Raw genomic sequence first — 26,968 nt, forward strand, 5'->3', positions numbered from 1 at the left:
GGATATGAGGTACACCATTTGGACTGAGAAGGGATTACGTGGATAGATTGAAGAAGCTGGGACTTTTCTCCCTAGAGAAGGCTGAGAGAAGACTAGACAGAGATATTGGAGATGAACTGGCATTTAGAGTAATTTGATAGGGTGAAATTGCTCACATTGGTGGAAAGGATGAGAACAAGAGAAAATCAGTAGAAAGTGAACATCAGGTAATACAGGGTCAAAAAAGAAAAATATTTTTGACACACAATGGTCAGATCTGAGATGTGCTGCTTCAATAATATCTGAAGAGCCCAGTGTTATAGGGTTACTGATGAAAAGGAGGGAATTGAGATTAACTGAGTTTTTTTTTTGCAGAAACCTTCTGTAACCATTCTGTGATTCTATCGCTCCTTTCTCAATAAAACTGAGACCATTGTTCAGCTGAGCCTGGGGCTTCCTTCCCTCAGCTCATGAGGCTGAACTTCCTCCAATGTTCCCATCAGTCCTGGTGTGACCTTGCTCATGTTTCAACGTTTTCTCCCATCAAATCCTTTCTGAGCTTATACTGCTCATGAGTCTCATCTCCTCTTCCTTTGAAACAATTTCTATTAAACCACCCACCACCCAACACTCTTGATTATCCCTCACATGAGTACTACTTGTAATTGTTTCCTTATCTCCGATGTTGATGCATCATGTTCAATAATATGAATTCTGACATTGACTGCGAAGCACAATCACCCTTCACCCTACTCACCCCTTCTGCAACCTTTAACACAATCATCCAAATGACAATCAGATAGTTCTACACTGTTGTCCATTCCAGCGTTGCTGCCCTTATATACTTCTACTCTTCACTATCCTAAACATTGCCGGGGCATCTCCAGCATTGTTTGCCCACATTCACACACTCTGTTACCCTAGCATTCCCCAAGGAACTTTCCTGGTTCCTTCCACCTGTTACCCAAGTGACACTTCTGTTGACTTAGAGATGACACCCCACTCTCCTTCTCCAACATGTCTCTCAGGCTTCCCATTACTTCAATCTCAGCATGCTACTTACCCAATATTCAATCTTGGTTGAGCCATCATTTACTCCAGTTAAATATGGAGCAAAATAAAGCCATTGCCTTCAACCCAGAAAGATGGTTGACCTAAGTTCAGGAAATCAGGGTGTTGAAGCACTTTGGATAGAAATAAGAAATGAAAAAGGCAAGAAGTCATTTGTGGGAGTGGTATAAGAGTAACCACATGGTAGCCTGGAGTGTAATGGAAAAGGTAATGGTGGCTTATCAGAAAGATATAGGTAAAAATCATGAGGGATTTCAAGCTATACATAAAGGAAAAAAATATATGGACAAATATAGCCTAGCTGAGGAATTCCTAGAATGTTTACCCGATAGTCTTTTAGAACAGCCAACGAGATAGTAAGCGAATATAAAAACAGAATACTGTGGATGCTGGAACTTTGAGATACAAACCTAAAGTGATGGAGAAACACAACAAATCTGATTGCATCTGTGGAAAGAGAAACAAAGTGAACATTTGAGTATGATATGATCCTTCTTCAGTCTCAAAGTATTAAATCTTTTAATCTCTGCATAGAAGCTGCCCGTCCTTCTTGTTTTTTTTTCCCAGCGCTTTCTTTTTTTATTATTAGAGAGCAGGCTATACCGAACCTGTGTTGTAAAACAAGATAGGACAAATTAATGACCTTATAGTGAAGGGGCAAATCGGTCACAGTGGCTATAGTATGATTGAATCTTACATGCTGTTTGAGGGAGAGAAGTTTGGGTTCAAGATTAGTACTTTAAATTTAAATAAGGACAAGTATGAGGACATGAAAACAGAGCTAGCTAAAAGGAGTAGCAAGGCAACTTAAAGGATAGGTTAACAGAGATGACATGGTAGATATGGAATGGGACATTTCAGAAAACACAGAATAAATGCATTCCAACAAAAAGAAAATTTCAAAGCCAACAGAAATGTAATTTCAAAGGAGAAGATCCATTATCCAGACTTAACTAAAAAGGTTAAAGCTAGTGCCAAACTTAAAGAGAAAAGATAAACAAAGGTAAGTGTAAGGTTAGAAGATAGGAAAGAATATAGAAAAGACAGCAAAGAATTACTGAAACCATAATGAAAGAAATATTAGAATTTGAGAGAAAATGAGCTAGAAATATAAAAACAAATCGTAAGAGTTTCTAGAGATATCTATTGAAAGGATGGACTTAATCAAGTGAAGGTTGATCCTACAAAAAGTGCACCTGGGGAGTTAACAATGGAAAATAATCGTATGATAGATGAATGAAACAGATATTTTGTATCTGTGTGGTATGGAGGGTGTTAGTTATGAAGCGAGGCTGAGTAGATTAGGATTATTTTCATTAGAAAGAATGAGGTGGAGGGGGGACCTGATTGAGGCCTACAAAATCATGAGAGGTATAGAGAGGGTGGATAGCAAGAAATGTTTTTCCCAGAATGAGAGACTAAATTACTAGGGGTCACGAGTTCAAGGTGAGAAGGGAAATCTTTAAGGGAGATACATGGAAAGTTCTTTACGCAGAGGGTGGCCGATGCCTGGAACATGTTACCAGTGGAGGTGGTAGAGGTGGGCACAATAGCTTCTTCAAAGATGTATTTAGACAGATATATGAATGATCAGGGAGTAGAGGGATACTGATCTTTAGAAAATAGGCGACAGTGTGCAGGATGCAAGTAACATCTCAAAGATAGCTATAAATCAGGAAATGAAAGTATTGGGGGAACTCAAAAAATTGTAATTGTCAGAGAAGTAGAACTAAGTAGTTTGTTGGAGCTGCAGGCTAATTGACTCTGATGGATTCTATCTTGGGGTCATTAAAGAAAAAGCTGATGAGGTTCATGATGTACTGTTTGCAATTCTCCACAATTCCCTAGATTTGGGAAAAATTCCATTTGTTTATAAAGTAACAAATATAACTCCTTCAATCAACAAGTATGGGGAGACATAAATCTATTGAAGTTCTTTGAGGTGGTAACATACGCAGTGGATAAGGATGAACCCATAGATGTATTGTACTTCAATTTCCAAAAGGCATTCGATAAGGTGCCACATCAAAAGTTATTGCAGTGCATGTAGTAACAGGCTGGTATGGATGAAGATTGGCTAGCTAATAGAAAGCATAGAGTAGTCATGAACAGGTGATTTTCTTGTTGCAAGATGTAATGAGTGGTGTACCACTGGGATTATTGCTGGAGCCTCAACTTTTGACAATGTATCTAAATGAAGGGACCAAATGAATAGTAGCTTTGGTTTAAGATGGGTTGGAAAGTAAGTTGTGAAAAAGGAGGCTACAAAACTAAATATAGATTAGTTAAGTATATCAGTAAATATATGGCAAAATGAGTTTGATGTGAAGAGATGTGAAGTTGGTAGAAAGAATTAAAAAAGCACCTTATTTAATTGCTGAGAGATTGTTGAGCTCTGAGTTGCAGAGCTGGGTGCAAGATTCACAATAGACTAGTGCGTGGATATAGAAAATAATTAGGAAAGCCAATGCAATATTATCATTTCTTGCAAGAGGAATTGAATACAAAAATAGGAAGGTTATGCTTCAGTTGCATTGGTGAGACAAGATTGTCAATTCTTTGTGAAGTATTTCTAAGGCAAAAGGAGACAGATTCTCCATGAACAAGGAGTGAAACATGATCAGGGATCAGTGGGAATTTGGAATAATCTGATTAACCATGATCCGATTGAAAGGTGGAGCAGGTTTGATGGTCTGAGTGGCTACTTCGGCATCTTATTCATATGGGGTTCATATGAGACAAAATTTGAACCTTTGCTATTGATTCTAGCTCCCTCCCCAGGCACTTCTGTCACCTTGATCCTGACTGTTCAGGATCAACATGTCCTATTTGAAATTCAACAATCCTCAATGATCCTAATGTTCTTCTGCATAGAATTGGAAATGTTGCAACTTTCAATTTATTAGCACCTATCAGGGAGGCAGGATCAGAAATAAATGGATGCTAAGGCAAAGAGGCTCTCCCAGGTGGCCTGCTGTCCTTTACCCCCTGTAAAGCTCAGCTCACCATGCACTCTATTACCTGGACCTAACATATACCGAAGTCAATACTTCTTCTTTCATCAGACATGGGCATTGCTGGCAAGGCCAGTACCTTTTTGTCCATTCCCTAATGGTCATTGAAATGAAAGCTTTGGAGGTCATTTCAGAGGGCAGTTATGATTGCTTTGGAATGGAGTCACATGTTGGATAGGTTGGCAAATTTGTTTCTGTAAAAGGGCAAATGGGCTTTTCCATTAAACTGAAACTTTATTGCTGGAACAGCACAGCAGGTCAGGCAGCATCCAGGGAACAGGAGATTCGACGCTTCGGGCTGATAACATTGTGGTTCCCATCACTGAAACTATCTTTCAGTATTTTTAATGGTATTGAAGTTCCATCAGCTGCTGTGGTGCAGTTTGAACCTGTATCTCCAGAACGTTAGCCTGAGCCGAGTGGTATCACCACCAGGCCAGCATCACCTTCTAGCTGCCCATCATTCCCTTCAATGCTCACCTCTGTTAGCTCCCAAATTCATAATGGCCTCCCCAGTCTTGAACTCAGTAATTGGCTCACACCAACTCTTTGTTCCTACAATTCTGATCTTTTGTTAGCACCCTTCCAAGGCCCTGCACAGCAAAAACCGCCATTCAGTAGCTTCCTGATATCGCCTTCATTGGTTTAACATTCAGTATTTCTGGTCCAGGCTTTGGAAAGAGTGAGAAGATATTTCCTTTGTGGAAATGGCCAAAGGAAATGGTAGATGTTAAGCTACCTACTCCCAACAGAGGCAAGTAAAGCAAGTTAAAAAGAGTCATTTTTCCTCTGTTCACCACTGGACATGGAAAGCTGACTGAGTTAAGGGAAGCTTGGACTATTTTAAATAATGATGCAGTCGCTGTGTTTTCACAGAAGTGGGAAACATTTGCTCAGTGTTGGTGTCCTTGATTTTGAAGATGCTGTTTTTTGGGGTTCATGTATCATCACTGTTTAATCTAGGAGTGTTAGCTCTGACACTGACTCCCCCTCCAGGCTCTTCGGCAACAGGTCACTGTAGGCTACAGCACTGCTTCCCTTCAGTCAAGTCCGCAAACTTTATCTTTGGTTTACCTTGGACCTCATACAGAGACCTGAACTGATGTAGATTTTTTACTGGCTGTCTATCTGTTCACAAGCTTTGAGAGAGAGTTCTTCGGTTATTCCTGCCAGATTTCAAGTAGAACCTGCACTTTGGTTTTACAGTCAACAATGCAAACCTTAAGTAGGCCTTCACATCAGGTTGCACCATGTGATTGCATGACTTTAAGATTAGGACCTTTGAATTATGTGGTGTTTAGATGACAGATTCCCTAGTGTGGAAACAGGCTTTTCAGCCCAACAAGTCCACACCGACCCACCAAAGAGCAACCCACCCAGACCCATTCCCCTACATTTACCCCCGACATCTAACGCTATGGGCAATTTAGCATGACCAATTCATCAAACCTACACATCATTGGACTGTGGGAGGAAACCAGAGCACCCAGAGGAAACTCACGCAGACACGGGGAGAATGTGCAAACTCCACACAGACAGTTGCCCGGGGCAGGAATTGAACCCAGGTCCCTGGTGCTGTGAGGCAGCAGTGCTAACCACTGTGCCGCCCAATTACTTTGTCCTCCCTAACATTCAGGCAGAGTATTTGTCTTTGAGCTCAAGACTGCAGTTAGACAGTTTCTATAATTTTTCTAATGCCAGATTTCTCATCAATTTAATGGAGCTGCAGACCAAGTAAAATTGAGCTACTGCTGACAAATTCAAACAAAATTGAACCCAGTCTCACTGAAGCTCACATTTCTCTGAGAATACTTGATAGGTTTGACCCTGTGCCCCTTGTTAAAGGGTGGAACAAATGGTCATTACCTCTTTAGCTTTAATTAGGCAGCATCTGTTTCCTGTTTTAATTTGCTAAACATGTAGTAAACACTTGATCATAAGCTTCTACTTTCTGAGGCATCTGCTTGGGGGGTGATAAGGAAACAGCTGATTTCAACTTCCTGTCCCAGCTCACTATAGACTGTCAGCACAGTTGTAACCCTGACACGAAGGCCTCTGTGTATAGGCTTTTCTCAATTGCAGGTATCTCTGTGGTGGAAAGGCTGAAGCATATGAATAGCTTTCACTTGTGTTTACCCTTAATTCTTGTACGGACAGTTTATCTTAAGCAAATAAGACATCTACAAATCAGTAAGGAACTGAAAAGCAGCTGTGACTGTGAATTGTTTTGCAAATGTGATTCAAACTCACAACTCAACGGTATCAATGTATTGTGATTATTCTTCTGGAATGTACTGGCACTTTTAGCTCACAGTTGTTAATGCACAACTGATACTTCAATTACAATAAGCTCTTTTCACTGAAGGTATGTTGGTGACACTAGGGATGTCTCACACTGGAGACTGAAAGGATCAGCACTAGGGGAGTGCCGCAATGTCAGAGGCTCAGTGCTGTACTGTCTGAGGCTCTTTCACACTTAATCAGTAAGTTGTTGTCTACCAGCCCAGTTAAAGATCCTGTGGCACAATTTGAGGACAAACAGGTGAGCTTCCCCCTGCTACTCTGGTCTAATATGTAAACCAATTGTTTTTTTTTAACCAATTAATGTTAAGATATACCACTTGGATTTCAACCCAAGTGTCTAGCCTGGAATTAGGGGAAAGTACCATTTGGTCACAAGCCCTAGTTGGTTATTGTTTATTCCTAACTGCAAATTGATTATCAGTATATTTATCTCTTTCTTGGTTGTTGATATTGCACAAATGAATTGCTGTTGCCTTCCTATGTTTCAAGAGGATTTTATTAGCAGTTGTGTTTTGGAAGCTTGAGGTTGTGTTCAAAAACTATGAAGTTCAGGTCTGGCAGCATCTGTGGAGAGAAATCAGAGTTAATGTTTCTAGTTGTGACCTTCCTTCAGGTTTCTCTTTGTTTCCTCAGGATATGGGGTTCCAGATTCCAACCTATTCAAGTCAATGCCACTCTACTGCAGTATTGTACTGTGAGAGATTGTGTCCACTTAGTACATTTGAACAGGCTGATTAAAATAGCTGAGACACCTATCCATAGAGGTTGGTACCTGAATGTGGATCATGGGTAGAAGTAGGGACACTTTCTTTGCACCACAAATGTCCAGCCCTCCTGGTATTTTGATCAATATTCTTTCAGGTCATAATTTTGCCAATTTATGATCCTGCTCAATAACGATTGCTTAAACAACTGAAGGGATTATTAATTGCACAGTTGACTGTGAGGACCCATTAATGAGCAGTTACCTTTGCAAACATAACAAGTGATTTTCTTTTATATATCCATATAATGTTTTATTTTTGCATTACTAAATCACCTGTCTGTCTTACATCTATAAACCACCACCAATAAAACACCCATGTTTTCAATAGATTAACTTACATGTAAAGCCTGTTAAGGGATTGACGGTGATTGTATCTCCAATGTGATTAATTCACAGTGAAGACCAACATTGGGGAAATAAATGCACATTCTTTTCTGTTAAAGATAATTGACCCCTTCATTCAATAAAAGCTGACTTTTTTTGAAAGAGTCATTTGGACAAAGGAATATGTCTGACAAATTCTGTCTGAGTTTCTTGTCATGTTAAATTATCATCTAACTCTTTGCCTTTGTTGAAGTTCTTACTACACACATACTGACCAGTCATTATGGATTGTATAAGGTTTCTGTTGATGAAGTGCACAATGCAGTGTGTTTTAATAGGAAAAATGGCTGGGCTTCTTAATGATAACTGATCTATACCATCCAGAACAGTTAATCCAACATCAAATTCAACCTCCTTTTAATAGAGAAACTAATGTACAGTCACAACTGGAATGGGCAAATCCCCAATAGCTTCTGCACAAAGTACGCACCACCCAACAGGTCAACCACCAGACCTCTTGCATTCACCCTTCAACTTTGCGACAAGCACTTCAGCTGCAATGTTGACTGGCCTCACTAAACCATTGGCCTCTAATTCAAGTTCTATCGGCAAGTGATGGTGCAATGTAGTTGCAGCACTTGCTTTGAGAACTAAAGCTTTCAGCTCCACTTAATCAACTGCCAGCCACGTCAGGAAATCATCTCTGAAAATGCTTCAATCTAATACATTCAAAATGAACCTGAATCAAAATCAAAAATTAAAACCTTCAGGGTGAACCTGTACCACATTTTAATGTTCCAGCTTTTGCTTAGCTGCTCCAAAATGCTAACAAGCAAAAACATCTCAAAACTAGGAACCAAAGTAGACAGCCTGGTATGATAAAGAACTCCACAGATTCACTACCCTCTGAGAGAAGGAAGTTTTAAATGTGTGACTCCTTATTCTAAGATTATTCCCTTTGGTCCTTGATTCTCCCACAAGGAGAAACAACATTTCTGCATCTAATCTGCCAAGTCTCCTGAGAATCGTGTATGTTTCATTTTGTATTTATGTAGCACCTTCAATGTAGGAAATTGGTTCAAGGTGATTCACAACAGTGTATTCAGAATAGATTTGATACCAAGCCACAAAAAGACTCAAATGGAAATCTCTTCTCCTGAGCATGATGTCAGCTGTGGCTGTTTAATCCATTAGTTCCATACTTCGTAGGGGTCAGTGACTCTTCAGAGAGTGGAATATTCCCAGTCCTGTTGTTAATGAGGAGCCGGTGATGTGAATGTTGCTCATTCTGTACCTACGTGCAGATTCGGCAAAGAAACACTCTCAACCCTTTTGTTTCACAGCAAAGCTCATTGCATAGTCTGCCATTCTGTCATCACCTGCCTGCCCTTAATCGTCAAACATCTGTTTCCCATTGTGATTCACGCACACAAATAGCTGTCTGCACTCTGTACCTTTTTTTCGTTCTCTTGAGCTGTAACCTCTGTGTTATTTTAGCACCAGTAAGCTGGGTTCTACTGTTAATGTTTGTTCATCTTGGTACAATTTATAAAGTATCTATTTTCATTGAACGGGACAGTTCAGTGATTTCTCTGGCACTCCACGATGCAGTCGTATCCATCTCATTCTTGCTATGTTTGAATCTCTGAGCTAAAAATGCAGTTTTCCAACCCAGAACAAAAAGAGAGAGTTGTCCTGCTTTCAGATTGGTCTCTCCAGCATTCCAAAGGCATATCTTTTGTGGCCCCATAATATGGCAGAGGCTACACAGGTGATTCGGGTCTTTAGGCGCTGGCTCTTCAGATAATTGAGAGCTCAGCCTTTCAAAGGCTCAATAATCTGTAATGAGGCTGATGGGAGCCAGTGTACAAGTGCCCAGTGTACTGATATTTGGTGACTAATAAGGCACTACAAAATGTGCCACCAGCTCCAGTTGGTTATTCTTCTATGTGCATGAATGCAAAGTGGCTTCCAAAATGAAACTGGATTATTTTATCTGAAGAGGAAACAAAATTTGTAAAGCTGTGGGGAAATGAGGAAGAGCGGGACAAGCTGAGACACTCTTGCAGAGGGCTGACACAGACATGATGGGCTGACTAGCTGTCTCCTTATTGTAACCATTCTGATTTGGAGTGCCTGAACAAGTGTTCCAGTGTTCCTCTCAGTAAGCACATTGTCAAACCCTTCTGACAGTTTTCTCAAAGTGTGGGAGAGTCTGTTTAGAATCCTTTCGATGAGCTGGTCCAGATTGAAAGTGACTGCCGCACAATGCTTTGGCCTAGGCCATTCCAAAACATTTAAACCCCACCACTGGCAAAAAAAAACCCTGCCAAGTTATAGTTCCACAGGCAAAATTTTGTCTGAATAACACTGAGATAAGTATTAAAAGCTAATTTCTAACACGTATTAAAATGTTTTCTGTAAACGTCTTATTGTTTTAATGTTTTCACCATGAAAACGTGAGTACTTTTGCTTCTGACATTAATTATATTTTGTTAAACAAGTATGTACATTGATTGCAGTCAGCAGTGAAAAAGCAACAAAATTTCTATAAGCTATTTCTGATGCATTTTTTCTTGGGATGGTTAGTGAAAGCAGATGAGGCAACATCAATTGATGGTTTCACTCTTCACTAAAGGTCTGTGGCAAAAAGCCTGAACAAAATATTGCCCTACAGTGTGGGCGCTGTAACATAGGAAACTAGCCCAGACCGCAAATGAATGGAAAGATAATCAAGGTTTCCAGGAATGAGATTGATTGAGGACGAATGTTGGTACAGGCTCTTGTTGAGCAATGGGATTTTTACCATTCAACTAACTTTTTTGCTTAGCTCCTCAACGGAAAGATGCCACATCATGTAGTGCAGAGGTCCTCTGTGTGGTAGTGACCATCAAGTTGGATTATGCCCTATTATGTGGCTTGAACTCCTAACCTTATCTAACTCGAAGGTGTTGCTAACTGAGCTAAGCTGTTTGTGATATGACAATAGTTTCATCGTTGCTAATCAATTGCGGGTAGACTGGCTGTGTGCAATGCAGCTGTAAATATGCTTTGTTTCTTGATGTGACTTACATTGTTTCTACATAGCTAAGGAAATTGGCTGAAATAATGGGAAATTAAATACCTCTGCTCTGTTGTGAATTTCACAGAGCACAAATTGTAAGTTACAATCAAAGTAAAAACAGCTGAATCTTGATAAGATTACAACCAGCTTGCCAAAAAAATGGTCTGCTTGATCAAGATATTCTTGGATCAGGATTTTTACAACCTCAGATAAAAATAACCTTAAATCCTGGTATCATGACCCATTCAATTGCCATTCAGAAACAGCCCATACAAAAAAAAACACTTGGAAATGCTCAACAAAGTATTTATTTAATCCCATGTGTTGCTACATCTAAGCAACATTTGGCAATGAAACTGTTTGTTTAAATTTGGGCAATGGTAATATTTTACTCTCTGATCAACAGTTGTTGGCAATTGGTGTCAAAGGAAGTTTGGTTCACTGGAATTCTTTATGATGAGAGTGATTAAAGTAGCAGATATGGAATTCCAGGCAATGGGATTGAGTGGGATGAGGGTTAATTCTGTTCTTTTAGTCCCTCATGGGATGTAGATATCACTGTTAAGGCTAACATTTTTTGGAATCCTGAATTGTCTTTTTGAATCACAAAACTCCATTTGGTACAGATAAATCCATCATGTTGCTGGGGATGGAATTCATGGGTTTTGATGAGATGACCATTGAGGGAGCAGTGATACATTTCCAAGTCAAGTCAAGTATAGTGGCTTGGAAGGGAACTTGCAGGTCTTGGTGTTTCCATGATCTGCTGTCCTTGTCATTCTAGATAAGAGTGGTCATGAATTTGGGAGGTACTGTTTAAATAGCATTGGTGAGTTTCTGCATTGAAGGAGGTATACAGTGCTGCTACTGAGCATTGGCAGCGAAAGAACTGAATGTTTGAGAATGTGGTGGCAATCCAACAAACTGTTTTACCCTGGATAGTGTCAAGTTTCTTCTGTTGTTGGAGCTGTATGGATCCAAATAAGTGGGGAGTATTCCATCACACTCCTGATTTGTGCCTTCTGAATGGTGGATCAAGTTTGGTGAGACAGGGGGGTGAGTTACACATTGCAGAATTCCTAGCCTTTGACTTGCTCTTGTAGCCACACTACAATTAATTTAGATTAGATTACTTAGTGTGGAAACAGGCCCTTCGGCCCAACAAGTCCACACCGATCCGCCGAAGCGCAACCCACCCAGACCCATTCCCTTAATACTACGGGCAATTTAGCATGGCCAATTCACCTAACCTGCACATTTTTGGACTGTGGGAAGAAACCGGAGCACCTGGAGGAAACCCACGCAGACACTGGGAGAAAATGCAAACCCCACACAGTCAGTTGCCTGAGGCAGGAATTGAACCCGGGTCTCTGGCGCTGTGAGGCAGCAGTGCTAACCACTGTGCCATCATTCCACCCACTAGCTCAATTCTTGTCAACGATGAACCCCAGGATGTTGATAAATGGAGATTCAGCAATGATAATACCAGCGATGGTAGTGTCAATGATGCCGATGTGAGAGTTTCTTTTGTTGGAGATTGTCATTGTCTGGCACTTGCATGGAATGAATGTTACTTGCTACTTATCAGATGAAGCCTGGATATTAATTGGGTCTTGCTGTGTTGGACATGGACTACTGTAGTATCTGAGGAGTCATGTGGTGCAGAACATTATAAAATTATTAGTGAATATCTGTAATTCCAACCTTATAATGAAGCAGTTGAGAATGGTAGGACTTAGGACACTACCTTGAGATATCCTGGAGCTCAATGACTGACCTCCAACAACTGCAACCATCTTCCTATTGTGCTAGGTTTAACGCAACCAGTGAGAGCTTTTCCTTTGATTCCACTTTTGCTAGGGCTTCTTGATGCCACATTATGTCAATGCAACCTTGATGTCAAGGTCTGTCACTCTCACTTCATCTCTGGAATTGAGCTCTTTGTTATTTTTCCATGTTTGAACCAAGGCACCAATAAGGTCAGAAGCTAAATGGTTCTGGTGGATGCCAAACTGGGTATCAGTGAGCAGCTTATTTCTGAGCAAGTGCTGCTTGATAACACTATTGATAACACCTTCCATCACATTATTGGTGATTGAGCGTAGACTAATGCGGCGGTGATTGGCCAAATGGGATTTCTCCTGTTTTTTGTATGCAGAACATAGTTGGGCAATTTTCCACAATGGGTGGTTACTAGTGTTGTAGTTGTACTGGAATAGCTTGACTAGAGGTACAGCAAGTTCTAGGGCATACATCTTTAGTACTATTGCAGAAATGTAGGCCACGCCCATTATCTTTGCAGTATCCAGTTCTTTTAGTTGCTTAAACCATTATTAAACCAAGGCATTCTCAAACATTGATCCATTGGCAGCTAGTAATGACCTTGTTCCCAGGGCAAGTGCCAATATACCTTTGGCTTGGATGCCATATTGTGCTCTGGACAATATTTTCTACATAAAAATATTGACCCAATATTTAATACAGGAAATCTATGTTCATCCAGCACTTAACGGCTGATAAGAAGGCTGAGAATTTAGCAATAATGTAGGAGTTGAGAGGCAGAGTAGAAGTGAGTTCGAGCTGATTTTGTCAGTTTGCTATCTAAAGGTATAGGGAGGTGAGGAAAAGGTGCAGATTAGTCATAATCTTGTTGTGTCGTGAAACAAGCTCGAGGGTTTTAATGGCCTCCCGTGGTACCCACCATCCTCTTCCTAAAGAGCAGTATAGTCAAATAGTCTGCAGTTCCGACTGCCTCAGTTCATATAAAGTACATAAGGTGAGAGGGACTGGTCAGTGTCTGGGGAAAGATCAAGATGGTATAAAATGGAAATAAACCTTATCAGCTAAGGAAGAAACTTGCCGTAGGCACTAGGTTTCACTCGCAGCATAAAGCGTTCCTCTAAGTGTAGCTTACAAAAGCTGATGGCTGACCCGACCTTTACATTTGGAAGAGTTGGACATATCCATATGACATATACAGGCATGTTTAGAGAAGTCTCTGGAGTTGTTCTTGGGCCCTGTTCCAATATGGGTTAGCATCTATTCAGTTAATGAAGTAAGGATTCTTATGAAGTCTTTACCAGCTCTGTGCGTAAAAGTAATCTTGATCATCCATATTTTTTCTATTAAATGGATAAAGTCATTAAGTGGAATGCGCCAATCTTCCCTACTACTTGTGCACAAACCTCCTTCCATCTCTCTTCATCAAGACATATTCAGATATTTTTATGATATATTGATATAAGAAGTAGGGGCTGAGGTAGATCAAATGACCTGTTGGATCTGGGTCACCAATCATTCCAATTATGGCTATTCTTCACATTCAGTTTTGGTTTCCTCATGGTCCCCACATCCCTCAAATTCCTGAGAGATGAAATATATGTCAGTTTCAGATCCAGTGACTTCCTCATTGATTTTGAGGTATAGTTGTCACTTTGGCTCATGGATTGGTGTTAGAGGTGCCATGTTCAGATCCTTTTTGAGACCTCATGATTTGCCTAGGGTGAAAGGTTATTCAAGGTGAGCAAGAATATGAAGTAATTAGATCAGCCATGTTCTTATTGAAGGGGGGAACAGGCTTGAGAGGCCAAGTGACTTCGTTCTGCTCCTAATTAATGTGTTAACTATATTAAACAGTAGGGAATTCATAAATATCTGGGATAGAGTCCTAAGAGCTCATAATACTTCAAGTGAAGAAATTACTTTGCCTCAGTTTTTAAAGGAACAGCCTCCAAAAACTCTGTCCTCTGTTCTAGAATCACTAGTCAGGACAAATAACCTCTGTGTCTAACCTGTTTAACTCTCTTTAGAATCTTTCATGTTTCAATATCACTCTTTTATTCTTGCAAATACTGGAGAATACCAGCACAGCCTTTCAGAAGACAATCCTTTCACTCCAGGGACCAGTCGAGCAAACCTTCACTATCCTGTCTCCCAGTCAATTGTATGCATCTTACATATGGAGATGGAAGTGTACACCAACCCATTGAACAATTGTAGCAAAACATTGTTACTTTTGCACTCCTCCTGTTCCTTTGAAATAAGGTAAAATGCCATTTCCCTTCTTAATTGCTTGTGATAACTGCATGTTAACTTGCAGTATTCCTTGTATGTTTATACCCAAGTGAGCCCTGAGGTGACAGTGGTAGGTAGGCCCAGCAATAAAAGATGGCACCTGAGGATCAGCAACTTTGTTGGCACTGGCGGCAGTGAGGCAGTATCAGAAGGGCATCAGGGCAACATCGATGGAGTGGGCCGAGGCTAAAGACTCTCTAATGATGGTGGATCCAGCAGAGTCTGTGACAGAGGTGAATCGGCCTAGCAACAAAGGATGACGCCTGAGGATTTAGTGACTTCGATGTTAATTGGGTTTGGCAAGGTGGTGGTGGCTCAGAACTCGAACGTAGATGGACTTCTCTCTTTAAACTATATCTTTTCAATTTTTCTCTTACTCTTAATCTCTCAAAATGGTGCAGAATTGTGGTGATGTATGCAAGTATTTCACTATATGTTGTTGTATTTCTCATTGATGTTTTTTAGGCACGTTTGTTTCCATTCATAAAAAACATTCATTCATATTCTTGTACCTAAGAAGGGTTAGCTGTGACAACTATTTACAATATATATTAAATACTTGGATGAGGGAAATGAATTTATTATTGCCAAGTTTGTGATGACTCAAAAAAAATGGAAAGGCATGACATAATGATGACACAATGAGCCTGCAGAGGGATATGGATAGATCAAGTGCATGCGCAAGACTTGGCTAATGCAAAATAACATGGGAAATATGAGGTTATACACTTCAGCAGGAAGAATAGGGAGGTCGAATGTTATTAATTGGGAATAATCTGCAGAAAGCTGCTACATTGAGGGTGTTGGATGTCAAAGTTCATACATCAGAAAAGGCTATCAGACAAGTTCAACAGGCAATAGGGAAGGCAAATGGAATGTGGCATTTATTTTGAAAGGAATGGAGCATAAAAATATAACCATTTTCCTGAAACTACACAAGGCACTATTTAGTCCACACCGGGAATGCCTTCATCCCTTACATAAAGAGAAGCATACTGACAGTGAACACAGTCGAGGGAAGGTTCACTACGTTGATTCTGAATGGAGGGATTTTCTTATGAGATGAGGTTCAGTAGGTTGGGCCTATACTCATTGGAGTTTGGAAGAATGAGACGTGACCTTGTTGCAGCATAAGAGATATTTATCTAGCTGATAGGGTAGACATGGAGAGGTTTGTTTTAATTGTCGGAGAGTCCAGGACCAGAGCCATAGTTTCAGAGTTAGGAGTTACCTGGTGAGGACAGAGATGAGGAGGATTTTTTTTTTCTCTGAGCATAATGAATCTGTGGAATTCTTTACCACAAAAGGTTGTCAAGACTGGGTCATTAATCATGTTCAAAGTTAAGCTAGATAGATCACTAAGGGGCTCGAGGGTTGTGGGGGAAAGGCAGGGAAGTGAATGTTGAGAAGTATCAGATTAGCACTGATCTCACTGAATGATGGAGCAGACCCAATGAGCTGTATTATGATCTTACGGTATTTTGCACTGAGACAGAATGTACTGGGAGCTGGAGAGAAGGGTGGCCTCCAGCATTGCAGGAGAGCTAGCCAATCATCATGTGTACTCTTCCCCACTCCATCCCCTCATGTTCAGTCCTTCCTAAGCAGCATACCTTCTTAGCTGTGCTGTGATCTTTGAGTCCTTTTAGCAACTTCTTCTCCAGGGCTACCTCTCCATAATATGGACACCCCCAGACCTGTGCCAGTGCTTGACATTTAGTGTAACCAAGATTAAATGTAAGTTTCATGTAATTTCTCTGCTTTTCAATTCCAGCCTTTGAGAACTACATGTGCAGCCTCAATGCTTTTCTTATAATCTCATTAACCTGTGTTGCCATTCTGTGATATTTTTTTTTGTGTAGGTAGGTAGGTAGGCAGTTTGGTTTTTGCCTCTGTTTATGGATTTGTATAACACTTCTAGATGTTGGCTTGTTGTTTTGGCTCCGTTAACAGTAAAGGTCATCTCAGTCAAAGATGTATTTGAGAGTTGGTGTGATAAAAGAAGCAGTGTTATACTGCACTGCCTATCAGTTAACTCCCCACAATTCTTTCCATCGATCCTTATCAACGCCTGAGATCTCCAACCTTGAAAATACAGATGATATCAGCTGTGAGCAGTTGGAAGATGTGACATTTAACATTTATTGACTGAGGGAATTCATGCGCAGCAGTTACACTGGGAGATCTAAAGTGTTTGAACTCATTCTGAATATGAGTCTCAGAACAACCTCAAAAGCAATAGTTCAACAGATGCTTGAGGTACAAGACAATGTGTTTGCATACCATTGCAATGTCAAGCTAACATCATTCCAACCGTTTTATGGGTCAATGATAGCCAATTAGCAGGATTACAGTGGTCAATGGGAAGACTGGCAAAAGCTTTCCCCTCAAAACCAAGGATCCCTCAGGCAAATCACATTGGCTCTTGTCTTCACGAGCTGAGACCAGCTTACTCTATGCATCCCAGGAGATAGATCTGAGGCATGGGTTTTCATGATGAATGCACCGATTGAGCTGCTGCTCCTTACAAATGTACTTTGATTTAGCACAGGTGGAAGAAGAGGATTAGTGTAAAGCGAAGCAAATAAGGATACCAACCTGAAGCCAATGGAAATGCAAAGACCTGACCAGTAGGTACAACTGTGCCTGTTTCATTTGTTCCTCCTCACTCATACACTGATTTCTTCTGGGTGCTCTCTTGCAACATCTTAAATGTTTCAGTTGAAATTGATAGGAATGATTTTAACATCACCGATACATGATCTGTTATATTCAGCTGAAAGCCATACTTGCTGAGCTCCAGCTGCCTTCCTGTAGTCTGGAATATTAAGTAACCCTCTTCAACAAAGTAGTCATGATTCAGAGATGTCGGTGTTGGACTGGGGTGTACAAAGTTAAAAATCACACAACACCAGGTTATAGTCCAACAGGTTTAATTGGAAGCACACTAGCTTTCGGAGCGACGCTCCTTCATCAGGTGATTGTGGAGGGCTCGATCGTAACACATAAATTCTGTGTTACGATCGAGCCCTCCACAATCACCTGATGAAGGAGCGTCGCTCCGAAAGCTAGTGCTTCCAATAAACCTGTTGGACTATAACCTGGTGTTGTGTTTTTTAACTCTTCAACAAAGATTTGGTCACCTGCCGGAACATAACACTGTTTTTAAATATACAGCTCAGGTTTGAGAATGTTATTTATTTTGACCAGTGTGATTATATTTATGGACCAAGTGGAGAAATAGTTTTTCCATTAGTTTAACTGAGCAACAGGAACAGTTGAGTGCAAATGAGGTGAAACAGAAATATGTTTTGAACTATATTTTGCTTGCAATGTGGGATCGAGAGATGCAAAAGCAATTCCTTGTCATGTAATATTTCCAAATTCCACTCACTGTGACTCCTAGATGTCAGGAGTTCCTTTACCTTTCCCTCACTGACTGCCAGTGGCATCCTGTCATCCCAGATTCCATTCTCTCGGACTCCTACTGCACTTTTCCAGTGCTGGGCTGGCCATTAATTGGGGGCAAGCACATCATACCTAAAGCAAAATTTCCTTGTCCACCTCATGCTGCAGATATCATAGGTATTGAGGCCTTTGAATGAAAGGTGAGGGAATCACTCTGCACTTGATTGCTACACTAGGTTCAAATCTGGACAGATCCATCTGAGCTGGATTTAGTTTTAATGGTACTATGGCTTTAAGAGGTGTATTTTCTCTTTTTTTTTTCTGAAGAGAGGTTGTAAGACAGAGATTGTGAGTAGTTTACCCGGACCTATTAGAGTAAACAGTTTGTGAGACCTTAGGTTTTTGTTTAAAATTGGAACAATAGAAACAGCATGAATGGGTGGGGTCAAGCTCCACAAAAACTGGGATTTTTAGTTTTTAGTTTTCAGTAACAGTTGTTGCTGGGTCTTGAAGTTGAAGTCAATCTTTCCCTGCTACTCTCTGTCTCAGAGTTCTCTCCTGATACTTTTCTTTTTGGACTAGAGAATTGCCTGTGAGAAAATCTCCTCTTTTTTTCTGCATTTTCCTTTTGCCAATGGAATGCTTGGGGGATGTCACTATATTGGAACAGTTACTGTTAATAATCTATTTGTCTGTTACATTTTCCAGTAGAATTACGTTATTACAATTGCTTCTTTTGTTGTATATTAACTGTAATGCATTTTGCTTTTTTTTTTACTAAAGTGTGTTTTGCGACAAAGGCTGATAGTTTGACTGATCAAATTGCATCTGGAACACAACACCCTAACTTGCCTTAAAAATAAGAAAATGTTAGGGTCTAGACAACCTTCTAGAACATAGAATGTTACAGTGCAGTACAGGCCCTTCAGCCCTCGATGTTGTGCTGACCTGTGAAAATAATCTGATGCCCATCTAATCTACACAGTTCCCATTATTATCCATATGTATGTCCAATGCCCATTTAAATGCCCTTAACATTGGCAAGTCTACTACTGTTGCTAGCAGGCTGGTTCACTCCCCTACTATTCTGAGTGAAGAAACTACTGTCCTAAGTCTATCACCTGTCAATTTAAAGTTATGTTCCCTCTAAATAGTTTTAGGAGGTTTGGTCTGGGTCATAACAGGTTGCAGTGAGTGGGAACGTGTCATGAGGTGCTGGGGAAGAGCACAACATTTACATTAGTTATCTCCTCCTTATAGTTAATTCTATGGTACAAATATTAAGATGCCCATTTGCCCTTCAACCCCCCTCCCCACCCCTCACCAGTATTTCAGACATGAGATGATACTGAATTCTTTTCCTGTCATCTTCATCTCTTTGTCTATTGCCACGGGCAGGCATCTCCCCACCACCCCCACCATACAGACCGTTTTATCCATCTCCAATACTTTCCCTTCCCCAAACCCTTCCCTCTGGCCTTTACCTGTACTTGATCTCCTTATTGAGAACTGCTAATTTGTTATTGGCCGCCTTTAATGTCCCTGCTCCCTTTGTCAAATCTAACTTCTGATGAAAAAGGTGGTCTGAAGAAGAGTTATACTGGACTCAAAATATTAATTCTGTCTCTCTTTCCACAGGCACTGCTGGACCAGCTGAGCTTCTCCAACATTCTGTGTCTGAGGAGTATTAATGTGCTGTTAGTGAGCACCTCTGAACTTCCCAGATGATGTTCTTGCCAATGATGTTTCCAGTTGAGGTACAGTTGCTAGCACACTCATCTCTGAATCAGGAGCTCAAGCTGCAATCCAGGAATCTTGGAGAAATTACAGGGTGACAGTTCAGTGGGAGCTAATTTCTATTCATTCAAGAGCATGAGGGCTTCAGTCGCTGAGTCACCATTTCTTGTCCTAATTGCCTTTGAAAAGGTGATGGTGAACTATCTGTTGAAATACTGCAGCCCTTGGGAGGGCAATGGTGTACGTGGGAGGTTGAGGTTAGTGCAGCACTGTTGGTCATCCTATCAGATGCCAACTTTCTAATGAAAGGCTAAGCCAAGCTTCATCTTGCTCTCGCAGGTGGACATGAATGATTCCATGACAGTGAAGGCTAAGAGACTTTACTCTGGCTAACTCTCCCTCAACTAAAACAAATCAGAATATGGGATGATTTATATCATTTTTTTTTTTGCAGTGTACAAATTGGCTGCTGTTTTTCGTACATTAGAACAACATCCATAATTCAAAAGTATCTATTGGTTGCCAAGATTTCTGGCATGCCCTAAGGTTGTGGAAGGTACTTTTAGAATGGACTGGAACTAAATGATGAGTATTAGACATTATGTTCTGGAACATAGTGTGCAGTTCTGTATCAGGATATGAGTGAGTGTTGTACTGTCTGTTTCCAATCCTGTTTTGGGCTTAGACAATACAGGGGTCTTTCACTATCTGAGTTAGTAGATGCAGTGCAATGGGTCTTGCTTTGCATGTTGCCTCTGTGAGGCTTCAGGAATTTACAGGAGACCTAATGAAAACCATTACAATAAGAATGTAAAAGATAAGTTGGCAAGACATGAATGCAGCTCCCCAGGCACCATCTCTGAGCCCAGAAGGTGACTCCTGGCCTCTGCAAACAGAAACAGAGTGTTATGTTTCAGTCAGATACTACATGCATTCTATATCATCAGAGATTACCCAGTGGCTGTAAAGTGGACTGTCCAACAGTGAAGGAATCTCATGGAACAGCCAGTCTTTCAAAACCACTTGCTCCAAAGGAGCAAGCCTGTGCCTCACCACTGATCACAATGGTAACTTTCAATGTCAAAGATTTGAACACTGTTTATCAGACATGCACTGTCCTAATATTACTGTGTTGTTGGAATAAATGTCATTCCAGTGCATGGAACTCAAGTATATTAAATCAATCTTTAAAGTCCTGATGAGTTAAGATGATTCTCTTCATCAGTTCAGTTAATGCTTACATCTCATTATACTGCATTATGTTGAATTTATGAACCAGGTCTGACATTTCTCACAAAGGCATGATCCAAGTATAGTGTGGTCTGATTTTAATGTTTGGCTGCACCACGAAAAGTTAATTGGTGCCAAAATCCACCAAGAGACAGCTGTAGATTTTTGAAACCTGATCACTTTTTTTCTCTAGGGGTGTATACTTTTATGAAGTGCTGAGACTGAATGAGTTGCTGAATGAACTGGTTTATGGGAGAACAATGTAACTATTTCTATCTGCAATCCAAGTCTTGGATCTGCTTCCTAGCAAAGTAGCTGTACATCAAAAGCAATTCAACTGCTGCCTTAACTCTTTGCACCATCCATCATGCACGTACACACACTTTTCAGGGTTACACCTGTACTGAGCCACTTCCTGTAAGCCACACAGCTTATCAGAAAGTGGATCAAACATTATTGGAGATTGATTTCCTCTGATAGTTCAATGAAGAATTCTACTCTGTGGTGTGCTGCTCAGACAAATCCACCAGGGAAGGTTCATGTTTGATTCCCATTCTGTGCCAAGTTAAAGCTCTGATGGAAATTGGTGCAATTCATCATTCCTGGCAAACATAACGCAACATCTAGGCTTCTACCATGTACACATAGTCAACTATCAAAATCACAAACGTTCACAGGAGATCTCGCATGTGAGAGTTCAGGCCTACTCCTTCTCAGGCCTACTCCTTCTCTGGGATAATTGCACTGGACCCATTGCAACAGATGTAGTGCTATAACACAGACAATTGTGTAATAGTTCATCATACTTTTTGTCAGATTTATACATACATTAAGACAAACTAAGTTTTGATTTTACAATTTGAGTCATGGTTATTTGTGGTTATATGGTTTTCTGTGTATTTGATAATAATTAGCATATAACTACTTCTGCAGCCAGAGTGAAGTCTTTAAAATAGTTTGTGAGGGCTCCTTTGGCAGCCTAATGGGTTCTTGTTTACTTGAAGATGTTATGGCCTAGCAAGATAGACAACTGTACCTCAAGGCTTTTAAAAGAATAAAGTTCTGCACCTGAAGGGTTTCTTTTGTGCTTAATGGAAATGCTTATGGTAGAGAGAGAGGGTGAAACAGAGACAGACTTTTGTTTCAATTTTACTTGTTGCGTGCAGTTGAGTAAGGTTCTTGCTTAGATGTACATGATTAAAGCTGTGCTCCTGAGAAGGGGAGAATATTGTAAACTAAATTACCTCCGAGTAAGGAGTTACTGATCATCCCAGACTGGAGTATTTGATTAACATACTGAAGAGGACGTAGACTCATACAGCATGGTAACAGACCTTTTGGATAAACTAGAAGTTGAGTTTGGTTAAATTCAGGTGTATGATAATCCAGGAATAAGCTATTAATGTTTCCAGACTGAGAGTTAAAATCACAATTAATTTAAATCCTTTTGAGGTGTTACAGAAAGAGATTCTGGTGTGAATACTGTACAAGCGTTGCTGTTGGATGCTGATTCTTTAGACAATGTTTTGTTTTTGCTGTCAGTCTAAATTAATTTTGTTAAATTTTGTTTGTTAACTATTCTGTGAAACACTTTGGGATGGTAACACAATGTTAAAGTTGCTGTGTATAAATGCATGATTTTATCGTCTATCTTTTTTGCAAATGTAGCAATATCACCTGAGAAAGCACATTTTCCCCACACTGGGACCTGAGAATGAGTGTTTTGCCAAAATGGGGGTCTCTAACTAATTCTTGGGCAATCTGGTTGCTTTGAGAATGGCAGTTAGTGTGTTGTCAATTTCCATAGTGCAGTGTTATGAAACAAAGCACAATCAAGGTGTTCAAACTAATTGGCAGGCATTTTATTCTTCTCATGATCCAAAAGAATGCTCAGTATCTTTGTGCGCTCTTCTTTTCAGCCAAGTGGATGTCGCAGAATTTGGGGAGGGTTGAAACATTGATCTTGTGCCATTTAAATTAAAATCTGCAACTCTTATCCATTTCAGCTTTCCCATACCACTTCCAGGTTTTCCTTGGAAATTGTGTGTGCCAAATAACTAAGCAATGACACAGTTTCGTGGGACTCTGCTTCCAACTCCTCTGGCCAATTCAGTGCCCGGCTTTCAGGAATATTTCCAATGGCATACATCACTCATCCTTCACTGTGCTGGATCAAAATCTTGGAATTGCCTCCCTAAAGGCATCGTAGGACACCAAAGAAGACAGCATCTTCTCATGGACAACTAGGGATGGGCAATAAGTGTTGACCCAGCTAGCAATGCCTACTACCAATAAATGAATGAAAATACCAAAAGAACTGCAGATGCTGGAAATCAGAATCAAAAATAAAGATTGCTGGAAAAGTTCAAACCCAGGTCTGGCAGCATCTGTGGAGTGTAAGCAGAGTTAACGTTTTGGGTCCAGTGACCCTTCCGATTGTACCAATTGTAGCTGGGAAAAGGTTGGATGTAGGTTTGCTCACTGAGCTAGAAGGTTCGTTTTCAGATGTTTTGTTACCATACTAGGTAACGTCATCAGTGAGTCTCTGGATGAAGCACTGGTGGTATGGCTTTTTATTTGCGTTTAAGTTTCCTTGGGTTGGAGAGGTCATTTCCTGATCTTTTTCTCAGTGGGTGGTGACTGAGATCCAAGTAAATGTGTTTGTTGATAGAGTTCTGGTTGGAATACCATGCTTCTAAGAATTCTCGTGTGTCTCTGTTTAGGCTTGTTGTACGATGGATGTGTTGTCCCATTTGAAGTGGTGTCCTTCCTCATCTGTATGTAAAGATATTAGTGAGAGTGGGTCATGTCTATTTGTGGTTAGTTGATGTCCATGTATCCTGGTGGCTAGTTTTCTACCTGTTTGTCTAACGTTGTGTTCTAGTTACTGTTCTTGCAAGGTATTTTGTAAATAGCATAAGTTTTGCTTGTTGTCTGTATAGGGTCTTTCAAAGTTCATTAGCTGCTGTTTTAGTGTGATAGTGGCATGATGGCAAGAGGTCTGAGTAGTCTGGCAGCCATTTCAGAAAAGTCTTCGATGTAGGGGAGAGTGGCTCTGGTTTCTGGCCGTGTTTTGTCTGCTTGTTTGGGTTTGTTGAGAAATTGGCGGGCTGTGTTCATTGGGTACCCGTTCTTGTTGAATACACCTGTACTGGTGGGAAAGGAACCCAGAAAGAGAGAGGAAAAACTCAACTCCCTATTGAGTCCAGAAAGCTGCAGAGCCCAAGCACCTTCTCCCATGTTCTTACCGTAACCCTCATCAGGCCTTGACACCATATGGGGTTGTTACCACAAACAACTCCTTTTCAGTCCCTAAGGGTCTGCATTAGCAACTATTCATTCTCCCAGACTGACCTTTAACCACGCATTTGATGCCCAACTGATTTTTTCTCTCTCTCTCCAGACTCCATCTCTACCTATTGTTTAGTCCTCACCCCTCCCTCCACCCCAACTTCACCATCTATACCAATCTTCTCCTGGCTGCCATCAGTTCTGAGGAAGGATCACTGGACCCAAAATATTAACTCTGCTTTCTCTCCACTGATGCTGCTAGACCTGCTACAGTTTTTCAGCAGTTTTGTTTTTGTTTCCAATAAATAAATAACATATTTTAGCATGTATTGACTCTAAGGAGGGTGTGATCCCTTTTAAGATCCTTGACAACCATTAATGTCCATGATTCACTGAGGAAGTTTATTGTGGGACATTGAAACAGGAGTGTTTCAAAGGTACAATTAATCACATGTCAGGGACATGCCTGGACACATTGAGCATGTTCATGCCAATAGATATAAATTCAGCTGCGATCCATTGGCTGAACCATCACAAGTCCAACTCATTTTGTTTACATTTGCAATTAATTTACACAATATGTGAATCAATTTGTTTGTGTAAAAATATATACACTTCAATCCAAAGGAGTTAACAACTAGAAGTAAAACCTCTAATGTCTGATCTTAATACTAATGTGGGTGACAGTTATTAATTCACAGGACAAGGAAAATATGTCAACAATCCAGTGGCAATGATAATGAGTTTTCTTCCAGGGCCCATTGGATGGTTCTTTCACCCACTGAAGCTCATGGATTCAAATCTCCTCCAGAGTTGTTAGTGTATTGTTTTGCGTGAAATGTGAATGTAGTACTGAGAGTGTGCTGCACTGGCTGATTACTCTCTTTTACCAGGCAAAAGATACCCTAAGATTCCTGCTTTCTTTGGTGGAAGTTGAAAGTCCAGTGCTATTGGCCTGATATGGCTGTTTCAGTGTGGACTTCAGGAAGATTCCAGAGAGGTCTCCTGGCCTTGAGAGCCTTGAGGTGAAACCCGGCACTGTCTGGAGCCAAGGTCCGGCGTAGACTAGATGCTAGGTTTGAGCATGGACTAGGTTGGAAGGACTGTTATTCTGAGCTTTTATTTCTTAATTTTACAATTTACCCCTATGATCTGTAATAATGGACATTTTATTTCTTTATTTTTCTAATTTTTTTTCTCTAAGAATTTGTACTTAAAAATCTTAACCTAGGTATCTTTGTACCTAAGATGGTACTGTATGTGGCAACTTGTACTCAAATGAGTATAATGAAAAGTTACATGTGGCAATAAAGCTAATTCTGAAAAGAGGAAGGGAGTTCTGGTGTCAGAGTCGTACAGCATGGAAACAAATGCTTTAGTCTGACTCATCCATGCTGAACAAGTTTCCCAAACTAAACTAGTTCCACCTGCCTGCATTTTGCCCATATTGCTCTAAAAGTTTCTTATTCATGTAGCTCTTCACATGTCTTTTAAATAGTGAAACTGTACTGGCAATTACCACTTCCTCTGGCAGTTCATTCCACATGTGAACCACCCTCTGTGTGGAAAAGGTTGCCCCTTAGGTCCCTTTTTTAAACCTTTCCCCTCTAACCTTAAGAATATGCTCTCTAGTTTTGGACTCTCCTACCTTAGGGAAAAGTACTTTGGTACTCACCTTATCTATGCCCCTCATGATTGATAAGCCTCCATAAGGTCATCCTCAACCTCCTTGTACAAACATTACAATAAACAAGTTTTGACATGGCTGCTTCTACAGAGCTTGCTGAGTGCAAATTGGCTTCTGTATCCTCCCTGTTAGGACAATGAATGTACAGCAATAACATGCATTGATGTATAATGTCCATATCATAGAACGATCTTGAAAGATGATTAGTGTAATGTAGATAACTGGTTTTAACCATCCTACCTGCTTTCCTGTCTCTCAGGACATGTTAAGCTCCTGGGGTTTCCCTCAGAGCACAAAAATAAAAGAAATTTGGTTTCAATCTGTTTCTCCACATACATACAAGTTAAGATACATCAGTCAAAAGGCTTCTTAAAAAGCTAACTAACAATGACAGTCAAAACCAGCAAGGTGGCTCAGTGGTTAGCACTGCTGCCTCATAGTATCAGGGCCCTGGGTTTGATTCCAGCTTTGGACAACTGGGTGCGCAGAGTTTGCATATTCTTCCCATGCCTGTGTGGGTTTCCTCCCACAATCCAAAGATGTGCAAGTTAGGTGAATTGGCCATGCTAAATTGCCCATGGTGTTCAGGGATGTGTAGGTTCGGGACATTAGTCAGGGGAAATGTAGAATAGTATGGGAATGGGTCTGGGTGGGTTGCTCTTCAGAGGATCGGTGTGGACTTGTTGGCCCTAATAGTCTGTTTCTGAACAGTAGGGATTCGATGAAAAGAATACTGTCAGTTTAGTACAGTGCCTTCTTATTAGAAAAAAAGGTGATTTTTCTGACCCTCTGAAAAATAAGTAGTTGGCTTGTTCTTCCATTTTTTTTCCTTCTGTCAATTCAGTATCAAAGCTTATGTGATGTTATCAGTTTTTATTTGGTGCCAATTCCCTCCTAGTGGCTGAAAGCTGCTGCTACAGGGCTTTACCCCTCCAAGGCACAGACCAAACTCTTGTCCAAAACTGAAAAGGCACAAGTCAGGAGTGTGATGGAATAGTCCCCACTTGCCTGATTGGGTG

At 40.5% G+C, this 26,968-nt stretch overlaps 1 long non-coding RNA gene across 1 annotated transcript; it reads left to right on the forward strand.

Moving 5' to 3' along the window:
- The first annotated feature begins 6,435 nt into the window (after positions 1–6,435).
- On the forward strand, positions 6,436–21,712 carry LOC122540530. The gene is made up of 3 exons (XR_006309347.1): positions 6,436–6,606; positions 17,148–17,226; positions 19,643–21,712. It is a non-coding gene; the product is annotated as an uncharacterized LOC122540530 (long non-coding RNA).
- Positions 21,713–26,968: the final 5,256 nt, after the last annotated feature.

The sequence above is a fragment of the Chiloscyllium plagiosum genome, chromosome 35 (genome assembly GCF_004010195.1).
Source record: "Chiloscyllium plagiosum isolate BGI_BamShark_2017 chromosome 35, ASM401019v2, whole genome shotgun sequence".
Classification (NCBI taxonomy): Eukaryota; Metazoa; Chordata; class Chondrichthyes; order Orectolobiformes; family Hemiscylliidae; genus Chiloscyllium; species Chiloscyllium plagiosum.